The sequence below is a fragment of the Heterocephalus glaber genome, unplaced genomic scaffold (assembly GCF_053883595.1).
Source record: "Heterocephalus glaber isolate CG9 unplaced genomic scaffold, H.glaber_assembly_v1.0 deba00001757, whole genome shotgun sequence".
NCBI classification, from domain to species: Eukaryota; Metazoa; Chordata; class Mammalia; order Rodentia; family Bathyergidae; genus Heterocephalus; species Heterocephalus glaber.
The window spans coordinates 4,448,473-4,459,402 of record NW_028258454.1 but is presented as its reverse complement, the minus strand read 5'-3'; the positions used below and the strand labels follow the sequence as shown (position 1 = coordinate 4,459,402).

General features: G+C 44.0%; 1 pseudogene; it reads right to left on the bottom strand.

The window, feature by feature from the left end:
• Positions 1–6,300: 6,300 nt before the first annotated feature.
• Positions 6,301–10,652, bottom strand: LOC101698861 (ectonucleoside triphosphate diphosphohydrolase 4 pseudogene; annotated as a pseudogene).
• Between the last annotated feature and the right edge of the window lie 278 nt (positions 10,653–10,930).

Genomic DNA, 10,930 nt, shown 5'->3' with positions numbered 1-10,930 from the left:
AAGTGTGCAGACAAATCCTATTTATTTGTCCTCACAGACACATCTTATAGCAGTGGCTTTTAACTAAGGCTAGTTTTCCAATGACTGAAGGATTTTTGGCAATATTTGGACATAGTTTTGTTGATCACAATTCAAGCTTGCTGTTGGCCATCTACTGGGAATGGTGCTAAATGCCCTAAATGCCTAGGACATAGTTATACAAACCAAGGAGTCAATGGGGTTCATACTGGGAAATGCTGTTCTAGAGCATCTCTTCTGAAAGTGATGGTGGAGATGTTTCTAGAGGACTCAGGTTGGCCTCGTTTTGACCATGTGCCCACCTTGAACCAATCAACGTGGCCAGAATCACAACCTCTGGCCACTTGAGGTATGGGACCAAATGGCCAACCCCATCTAGACTACACCAGAGGGGCAGTTCTTAGGGGAAAATGTTTGCTCACTATAAATTTGGTTTTAGCAGTGAAGTAGAGTACCTCAGATTCTTCTGACTGTGAAATATTATTTAAAAGAAGCAAGGTAGCCTTGGTCTTGGCACAGCTCCAAAGCAGCACAACGAGAGAGAGCTCTGCTGTGCCTTCAGCAAGTGCTTACAGAATGTCGGGACTCTGCTGGGCCCCATGCCAACTACAGGGGCCAGGGTGGTGAACTTCACCATTAGGGTTCTTACACTCTGCTAACATTTGCAGGCTAGGAGAGGAGGGGTAAGGCAAATAAACATCCACTTAAAATGAAGACAAAGAAAATAAAAAAGAATAAGGTGTATTAGGTACATGTACCCATGCCTCATGATGAATATAATCATTATGTATTGCAAACATGGACTAATAATTTTTTAAAAAAAAATAGAGTTAAGTGCTAAGAAGGAAGAGGAAGTAAGAGAGAGAGAGAAACACTACAGGAATGACCTCTCTTAGGAAAATGAGACACTGGGCATATGTAAGAGCCAAGGTGAAAACTGGGTTTTGTGCTGAAATGTCAGCTAGTGGTTGCTGATGAACACCAAGCTTGGCTCTGACCTAAAAAATCCTTTGTAAATGGTCATAGGTTTTGAAAGTTAGAGTATTGGTTTATTTTCTTTGGTCTGATTTTAAGTAGACTATGAAAGAAAACAGAAGAAGATCCCTTTCTGCCCTTCCTAACTATCACTGGCATTGGGGCCAAGGTCAAGAGCATCACACAGTTAAATCCAGCCTTTCCCAGCAGTGCACCTACCAAGAGATGAAATAAAGCTAGGATGAGGGTATCTGTGCAGCAACTGGCTCTGAGGCCTTGACACAGAACTGTTCTGGGAAGTCTTAGATGAGGTTTCTTCAGGGCACTTAGTCTGGCTCCTTTCAAGCCTCTATGACATTAGAACAATCCAGACATTTTGCTTTATTAATTAGGTGAGTGTTCCAGATGAGCAAGGGAAAGGACAAGGCCAAATCCATCCTATAGTTTGGCTACCCAAGTCACTTTGGCATCAGGGCTGGAGAATAGAGTGCCACACCTGACTGGTGACTCAGGCCTTGTTAGTACATTTCCATCGTCAGAGACTTCCCCTTCTTTCCTTCTGTGGACCTTTGGGTTTGGCTGTGCTGACTACTCAGGCCCTTCAGTGATTCCACCAGTCTTTGTATTGTCCTCTCCTCTCACACTGTAGATTTATCAGTGGTTTTGACAACATGTTTTCAATTGCTCAATAACCTTGCCAGCAGGGCAGCATAATCTCAGATAATGAACTCCTAAGTAGTTGCCTCATTTTGTATTTAAAAATCTCTGATATTTAACAATGTCACTCACTGTTAATAGTTTCTAGAGGCATCTTCTATAGAAGGATGCTTCTATAGGCATCAGTCTAAGCAGTTTGGAAAAAAAAAACATGTTGACATATTATTATCCATTTTATTTTCAATTCTGTGCTGGGAGGTAGGAAGGTGGACATGACTGACCTCATCTGGTAGAAAAGCCGAGACTTTGGAGCTTCCAGGTAGCAGCAACAGTGGCTTCAGACTGGATTTCCTGAGCATTCTGCCATTCTTCTCTCCTGAAAGACCATGCAGATTTCTTGAGTGTGGCTGAGCTGATCTGCAGATGACAAGAGTTGGTCCTGAATACTGTCACTACCATCATGGCAGGACGCTTAAGAATTGTCATTATTTAAAGACAGTGGTGGCATCTTTGTTTCTGCTTGTAATTTTGCCAGTACCACAGATGTATTTATAATGTCACTCAGTCTGCGTGGGGAGGTGAACGGATTCACACAGTCCCGACTAGTAAATTGTAGCTGCCGAGTACATGCTCTTACTTCTGCTGATGTACCATGGGAGTGTGGGGCTGGAAAATGTTATGTCTGGGGGAAGAGAGAGACAGCAGCAAGAAGTGAGACAGGAGGTGGGCTCCAGGAGGGAGGGAGGGTTGTGCTCTTGCTGTTGCTGTTTTGTGTTCCAAGCTGTTGTTGGAAACCTAGGAGAAAATGCATAATATGAATCTCTCTCTTTCCATGTCTCTCTCTCTCGCTCTCTTTCTCTCTCTCTGTCTCTCTCTCTCTCTCTCTCTGCAGGTGTTCAAACTTAGGGCCTCATGCATGCTAAGCAGATGTGCTACATTCCTGGCTGTCATGTTTATCTCTAATTTGCATTTGGACCTTTTTGTTTTTAACATTTTTTCATCCCATAAGCTACCATTAAATTGCAGACTACTTAATCTATCTTGTATCTCTTTCAATTACTCTTCTCAACTTCCCAAAATAACAGGTGATAAAATTGTGCTTCTTTCCCCATTCCCTTCACAAAGCTATAAAATCAAAAAGAATCACACTCCATGGCCAAGCAACTAAAATATCAACAAATATGGTTGACCCATCCACAGACATATTCACAGCCCCTATTTGATATAAATCTGTCCTGCCATTAAACCTCACAATTCAAGGATTATGCCCTGTTGGATATGGTGGCATCCCAGACAAGATGATGTTATGGGGCAGGGTGATATCACAGAGTAGGCACCCTAAAAATATTCATGCAATGAATGGATCAGAATTCATAGGAGGCTCATCATATTTGACTAACTCATCCACTTTTGTCAAGTTTAAGATAGTTTAAGGTTCACTGAAAGAGAAGGAGAACATATTTTTGGCAGTGAAGAAGTCCCCAAAATATGAAGCCACTGGGCAGACATAACCTGTTTGTGGGTGGTTAGATGTGACCGTATTTGTATTCCTCTCTCACATAATTTCTTTAAACTTTACTCTGTGCTGTGTGTGGAGGGGAGAGGAAAGAGTTCCCAGGAGAAAACTCAGGAGTTGTGTTTCTTCTCTTTCTTAGGCCATGGTAAACTGGAAATGAAGAAACAAACTGAAACAAGCATTTATTTTAAAGTTTTCCACTTCTGCAGAATTATTTTAGAATAAAGCAAAAGTCACGTATGTTAGCTGAACAGCTTTTGGTCTATATTCCCAGAGAAAGACCAAGCCAGGTGGCTTGGAAGAAACTCTGAACTGGCCCGATTCTCTCCTTCTATGGCAGGAGAGTTGATTTAGGATAGAGTGGAAGCTGTGAAAGCAGCAGTCCCAGAATGGCCCTGACTGCAGTCAGTCCATTCTAGATTTTCTGTGAGTTACGGTGGACCACAGGAATAGGACAGCAAGGGAGAAAGAAGAGGCTTGGGCTCAGCCTAGGGATCTAGTCCAGTAGGGTGTCCCAAATGACAGTGTTGTGGCTGGGATCCACAAAATACTCCAGAAGGTTCATTGTGTTGAAGGCTTGGTTGCAGCTGATGGGCTTTGGGAAGTGATTGGATCTTGAAGACTTTAACTTCATCAAGTGGATTAGCCTACTAGTGTGCTCATTAACTAAGTAGGCTTGTTAGGAAGTGGAGCCTAATTGGACAAAACAGGTCACTTGGGGCATGGATTTGATAGATATATTTTCTCTCCAGACTCTTCCTCTCTGGCTCTCTCTTGTTTTCTGCTTCCTGGGTGCTATGAAGTGATCAGTTTTTTCCTCTTACACACCATGATGCACTGCCTCACCATAATCCAGAAACAATGGAGCCAAGTGACCGTAAACTGAAACCTCTGGAATCATGAGACAAATGTAACCTTTTCTACTCTATGTTTATTTTCTCAGGTATTTTGTCACAAGGGTGCAAAGCTGCCCAATACGGATAGCGTCCTATCCTGCAGGGGGACGTGAGTTCACCTACTGCTGAGTCCCACTCCAGTCTGATCCCGTAAGTAGGGTATATATTTAGAAATCTATAGAAATTTACTATATTTGAAGTGAGGTGGGTAATAGTATCATGCTTCTGAAAAAACTATTGCATTTGAGAGCAAAGATCTAGCTCATGAAGAATGGGATAAATTACAGCAAAGTAAGTCTCAGGGTCCTGGGCAAGTTAGTTCATAGAATATAAGCCTGGGTTCTGGAAAGCAAGGAAATAATTAAAAAGCCTTGGAAGGATTAGGGATTAGGCAGACATGTGAACAGTTTTGGAGTGGAGCAGGGCTGTCTGTGTATTTTCTGTTGCTATATAAATAAATACCCAAATGGGCAATTCATAAAGAAAAGGAGGGCCGGGGATTTAGCTCAGTGGTTTCCCTGACTGCTGTGCAAGTGCAAGGACCCAAGTTTGATCCCTGGTTCCAAAAAAAATAATAATAATAAAAGGAATTTATTTCTTGTGGTTCTGGGGGATAAAGATCCCCAAGTAAAGGACTGCATCTGATGAAAGCCTTCTTGCTGGTGGGGACTCTGTAGAGTGCAAGGTTGTATAACGCATTGTCACATGGCAGACAGAGCAAGCTTGCTAACTTCGATCTCTTTTCTTTCTCATAAAGCTACTAAAGGAATCGTGGGGATTCCCCCTTATGACTTCCTCTAATCCTAATCACCTCCTGAAGGCCTCACCTCCAAATATCATAACCCTGTAACTTTGGAGATGAGGTTTCCGCTTGAGTTTGGAGAGGACCAACAGTGGGATAGCTCTGAAGGCAGCTGGGTGCCCAAGTTTACCACATGAACGCTGTACACAGCAATACTCCTTCTAAGCCCCTTCTTTGGATGGCAGTGATCCCACTGAACTTTCTGGGGACTTCTCAGGTTCCCAGAGTGCAGACTGGTTGTGCTGAGAAGTTGAGGAAGACCAGGACTGGCAAACCATCCTTCGGCACTAAAAGAAACAGCGCTTCAAAATGGCAGCCTTAGGTGAACAATTGCAAAAGATCCTAGTTTCCTCATAAAAGAAGTAAGACTATTTGTGTAGGATTTGTAGCCTACCTATTACTGGACTAAAAATGAGAAATCTTTTTGTTGTAATGAAGACCTTATAGAGAGGGCTAGTGAGTAATCAAATAGGTTATTAATTTGAACCATTAAAAATACACATATATAACTTAAACATTATATTTTAATTTAAAACCCATAAATATGTACTGATTTACCCTTGGTTTTTTTCTTTTTTTCCTTCTCTTTTCTTTCTTTCTTTTTTTTTTGAGACATGGTCTTGTTGTGTAGTCCAAGCTGCTTGATCTTGAGGTACTCCTCCTGCCTCAGCCTCCTAAATTCTCAGATTAGAGCCGTGCAGCACCATGCCTTGCTTTACTTATCTTTCTATGTGTAGCTGAGGTCTCTTCTTTGAGCATAAATCAGCTAATTGTGGTTCTCTATCATTTTCATGTATAAAGTATCCCCATGTTTTCTCTATGATTTCCAGTTTCAGTTTCAGCTTTAAAATGCAGGAAGGACTTCAGGATTTATGGACTCTTCATGACTCTCTTATAACCGCAAAACTCTCCCAGAGTGCTTTTCTACTTTCCTTCTTCACAAGACAACATTTACAGGATTTATCTTTCTGATTCAACTTACTTTTTTTTTTAAAAAAACACAGTGGCTATTTTTTCACATCCACATTTTGGCCATAAGAGTTATTTACGGAAGTTGTGTAACTGCAATGAAGAAAGCTAGCTAAGCAGGTTGGGGAGCTGAATCTTTTGTGAATGCACAGCTCAGTGAAGTGTGCCACCTCCCAGTGGGGAGGACCAGCTGCTCACACTTACCAATCAGGCTGTGTCAAGGAGGGAAAGGGCAATGCAGGTTGAGTTTGTGCACCAGCTCATTGCAGTGTACTGAGAGAGCTTCCACTGCACTCCTCAATATGATAGAGTTTGATTAGCTGGACTTTTCGCTAGTGTATATACCCAAACCTAATACATATAATTAAAATGAATAATGATGTCCAACATTTAATGAATACTTTCCATGCTTACAGGCCGAGATAAATGCTTTATATGCAGACTTATGTATTTGATGACATTTATTTAATTTACTTATTTATACTAGGGACTGAGCCAAGAGCCTTTGCATTGAGTTACACCCATAGTCCTTTTTATTTTGAAACAGGGTCAGCCTGGCTAAAGTTGCCCAGGATGTTCTCAAACTTGTGATCCTCCTGCCTCGGCCTCCCAGAGTGTTGGGATGACAGATGTGTACCACCACACCTGGCTTTGTCCCCATTTTATAAGTGAACACATCGAGACATAGGGAGGTTATGACCCTAGCCCAAAGTCACCCAACCAGTGTATGCACATGCTCTTAATGAAATCCATCAATGCCCAAAATATTTAATCTTTGCACCAAACTGTCTCATATTGCTGCAATAAATGTGAAGGGAGATGACATGTAGAAGCTGTCAGACAATCACTGTAAATTGGATTTCTCCAGACAAATACTTTATAGTTATTCCCTTTAAAATTCAATATAAACAATTCTTTTAATTCTTTGGGGAAGATACCCAGCTGGGGAATAGCTGGGTCAAATGGGACCACTAGCCCTAGTTCTTTGAGGTATTTCCATACTGATTTCCACAGTGGTTGCACCAGTCTGCACTCCCACCAACAATGGAGATGGGTTCCTTCCTCTCCACTACCCCGCCAGAATTTGTTATTGGTTGATTTCTTGATAGCAGCCATTCTTTCTAGGGTAAAGTGGAATCTCAGTGTTTTTTTCATCTGCATCTCTTGAATGACCAGTGATGCTTTACATTTTTTCATATGTTTATTTGCTGCTTTTATTTCTTTGTCTGAGTGGATACATATTGAGGCCATACTCTTAAGTGAAATAAATAGGACACACGTGTAAATACTGAATAGTTTCTCTAGTGTGAGAAACTGAAAGTGTAAATAAGGATTAAAATGATTAAAATGAATAATTGATAATCTGAAATAGAAATAAAAGCTCCAAAGGGGTAGGGGAAGTGGGAAGGGAAGGGGAAAGGAAAGGAAAGAAGGGAAAGGAAAAATTATGAGAAAAGATAAAAATGGAATCAAAGTCTATGTAAATAGGGAAGGGTGGAGGGGTGAAGGGCACACAAGTAATGGGGAAGAAATAAGAACCAAGATACATCATGTACAGGTACAAGCACCCAATGATAAATGTAAATGTATTGTATACCTAAAATGTACCAATAAAAGAATTTAAGCAAAAAAAAAAAAGTTCAATATAAATAGTCAGTTAAACTTTTTAGTCCTCAGGAACCTAGGTCAGACTTTGGTTAGACCCTTTTTTTCCCCATAAAGAGGAATTGCTGCATAATGTAGTTAGGCACAGAAAGCAACACAGGTTAGTGTATCTATTCCATATTGATTTAGCACTTGCACATAGGAAGTATGAACACATAAAGAATGTGGCTATTTCCAGAAGAAATAGATGGCCTCCCTACTCATAAGAATGAGATTTGTGGCCCAGTTGGAGGGATAGGATTGTCCACTTGGGGATAAACTGTGGAGGTTAAGACAGCCTCTCCAGTGAATGGTACAGACTAGAAAAGCTCCAGGATTGGCTAGAGGCCAGGATCATGGCTTCATGAAGGACTTGGGGTTGATGTGGGGTTTTGAAAAGGGGCAAATGATCAAGGCAGGGGACATTCCAAGCAGAAGAAAGAGTGAACATAGTCCCTGGAGTAGGTCTGTGCACTTGGGGATCTTATTTGTTTGCAGAAAGGGACTTAGCAAGGAGTGGAGATAGAGTGATATAGTATAGTGACAGCTCAGGGGATAAACTGAAATGTTTGTCTAAGGAACAGAAGTACCATCCTTCGTGCAATGACTTCATCAGAGACTGTGGTTTTATGTTTTTAAGAATGAGTATATTTGACTTAGATGAATGGAAAGATTCCTAATCCACTCATTTGTTCCATGGCAAAACAAAATATTTAGGACACAGCAGGAGATGCTGTGGATGCCTCTTTATCCTCTTTCCTTTCTCCACCTCCAGAGCTTACATCTGTCTGAGGGATTTTTTTTTCTTTCTTCCCATTCCCTCCCATATCAAAGTGCATCTGCTGACAGACAGCCTAATGTACCTTAAGGAAAACCCCAAATCTTACTAATTTTGGTAGATATCCTGTTAATTTGGATATCCAGCAAAACTCAAATGAGCTTCCCTTTTCTCTACTCCTCAGTTTAAAGCTGTATAAAACACGGCTAAATGCAATACTTCTGGACAGCAGGGGTTACCAACCAAAGATTTCGTTTTAAAGAACAAAAAAGGGAAAGGAAAAACAAAACCACCACGGATACAGAGGAGGAACCCTGAGGCAAAAATGGCGTTTCCTGTAGACAGTCTTCCGGAAGCAGTGCGCCTCCTCACAAGGCGCCAGCACCCTTCTGTGAGGGCAGGCCTTCCTCCATCCAGAGCGCAGCCGCAGAGCCGCCCTGAAGCAGACGCCGGTGGATGCGCCGCAGCCGCAGCAGGCAGAGGAGGATGGAGAGCAGGACCACCAGGAAGCAGCCGGAGGACAGGTAGTGGTTGTAGACAAAGGAGATGCCCCGCCAGTGTGAGTGACTGGCCCGGAACACCTCCTGCTGGATGTCTCTCAAGGGCAAAAAGCGAGTCCTGTAGAGGATGGCCCTCAGGGTCCATTGCACTTCCTTGTCATACACCTGCAAGGTGGTCTTGAGGTTTCTGTAGTTGATGGGAAACGAGAAGCCCCTATGGAACACCTCAAACATCCAGGCTGATTTGAAGCACTGATACTTAAGCCGATGGAGATCAGCATGCGACGCATACAGTCCTCGGTCAAAGCGATCCCGCAAGATCGACCACTTCGTTGCACAATAATCCTTTGCAGCTTTAGTGAATTTAGCAGCATTGTAGTCTCCCCCCATGCATAAAAGATCCTCAGTACAATAGTAGAATTCAGAAAAGCCATAGAATTCGCTGTTTCGGAAGTGAATTGGGGGCTGGTAGACCCCATTGAGGGAAGTCTGCGTCTCATTGGTTTTGTTCATGAAAGGCTGGAGGGTCTCCCGGCAGAGGTCGAAGTCTCCTGTCCCCCGAAGGTACATGGTCTGCCCGTTTTGCTGGATCTCATCTTTAATGTCAAGGGGCAGGCAGGGGTCCAGGCACGGAGCCTCACGAGTCAGACCGGGCTGTTTGCCCAGCAGCCTGTTCTTCTGAAACACGCTGGCCAACAGTCTGTCTTCGTATCTCTGTCGAGCAGCATTGCCACCAAACCCAAGGAACGTGGCGAAGTAGACCCAGTACCCATGCTCAGTTTGGTGCACATCACATCCCAAGTTAAATTCTGATAACAAGTTTTTAGCTACTTCCTCAGTTTCGGGGACTTCGTATACTATCTGAGTGGACACGCCTCCCGTGTCCAGGGTGCCTGCCGTTCTCTTATGGATGATGGCCTCGCTGTTCTCCCTGCCAAGAAGGCTGACCTCCACGATGGCCTCGTCGTCCTCTTCAATATGCTCAAATCGTCCAAGGACAAAATTGATGCCAATCCAAGCCTACATACCTTCTTGCTTCCCTGAAATGACTTTGGCGTGTGAGTCAGAAAACAGAAAGTCAAAGTGCACAGGGATGTCAGTCAGGAGGTCTTCCAGAATGGCTTTCTGCTGGCTTTCGGGAAGAACTCTCATGCCAGCTCTGCAGAGAATGTAGAGTGGTGTCTCTTTGTGTTTTGCCCGTGGCACGAGCTCTGCAGCGAAGTTCAAAAGAGGAGAAATGGAATCGCTGACTTTCTCCGGAGAGGTAGCAAATTCTGAGATGCCTGGTTTTATTTTCATCACCACTGGTTTTCGGTTTTTAGCCCTCATTTGTCTGATATCCAGCAGATCCCGAGGATTGCCATTGGCCAACAATAGACGAATATCCGAGACCCACTGCTCCCACAGTCTACCACAATACCGTAGTTCACATTGGGGTTGCTGGTGTCTGTAGCCTCAATGTCCGTGACTCGGGCCAAGTACCTCTGAAACTTCCTGTCTTTGGATAGTCGCCCATACTTATTTCGGATTATGAGAACAGAGAAGTATAAAAGTGAGACAGCAGCAGCCAAAACGCTAATAACAACAATTTGGCGTAAATTGGTGCTCAGAATTCGAGGACAGCTCACTGGAGAGATGCTAAAGTGCCAAGAAGCAGGAAAAAGACAGGAGATACCAATCCTCTCCATACTGAAAAAGGCCAGAGACCGGGCAATTCTGTGGAGGCCAGTACTTCTCACACAGAGTTACAGAAAGGTGCTGGGGTCCTTCTTGAGTTACCGTCCTCCTGTTCCAGGAACTGCTCGGCAGGCCGGGGCTCCCGGGAGCGCAGGGCCGCGAGCAGGCGGCATCACGCCCGCCAGACAGGGGACCGGGAGGGGGCGGAAGCAGCGGCGGCAGTGGCGGAGAGGACCCGGCTTCCTGGGGGCTGTGCTCCCTTCTGGGAGCCTCGGCTCCTCACCGCTCGCGGCCCCGTCCGCGTCACGGTCCGCGTCACGGTCCGCGTCACGGCCCGCGTCACGGCCCGTGTCTGAAGCGCCTGTCTGAGGGATTTTGCAGCCAGGGGATGTGCTTGCCCCAGCCCACCCCAGCCTGTGTAGGATTCAAGCACCTGGGGTGATGCCCCAGAGCAGCCTCCAGATAAGGAGGCTGGCAGTGCCCGGATAAACACCCCAA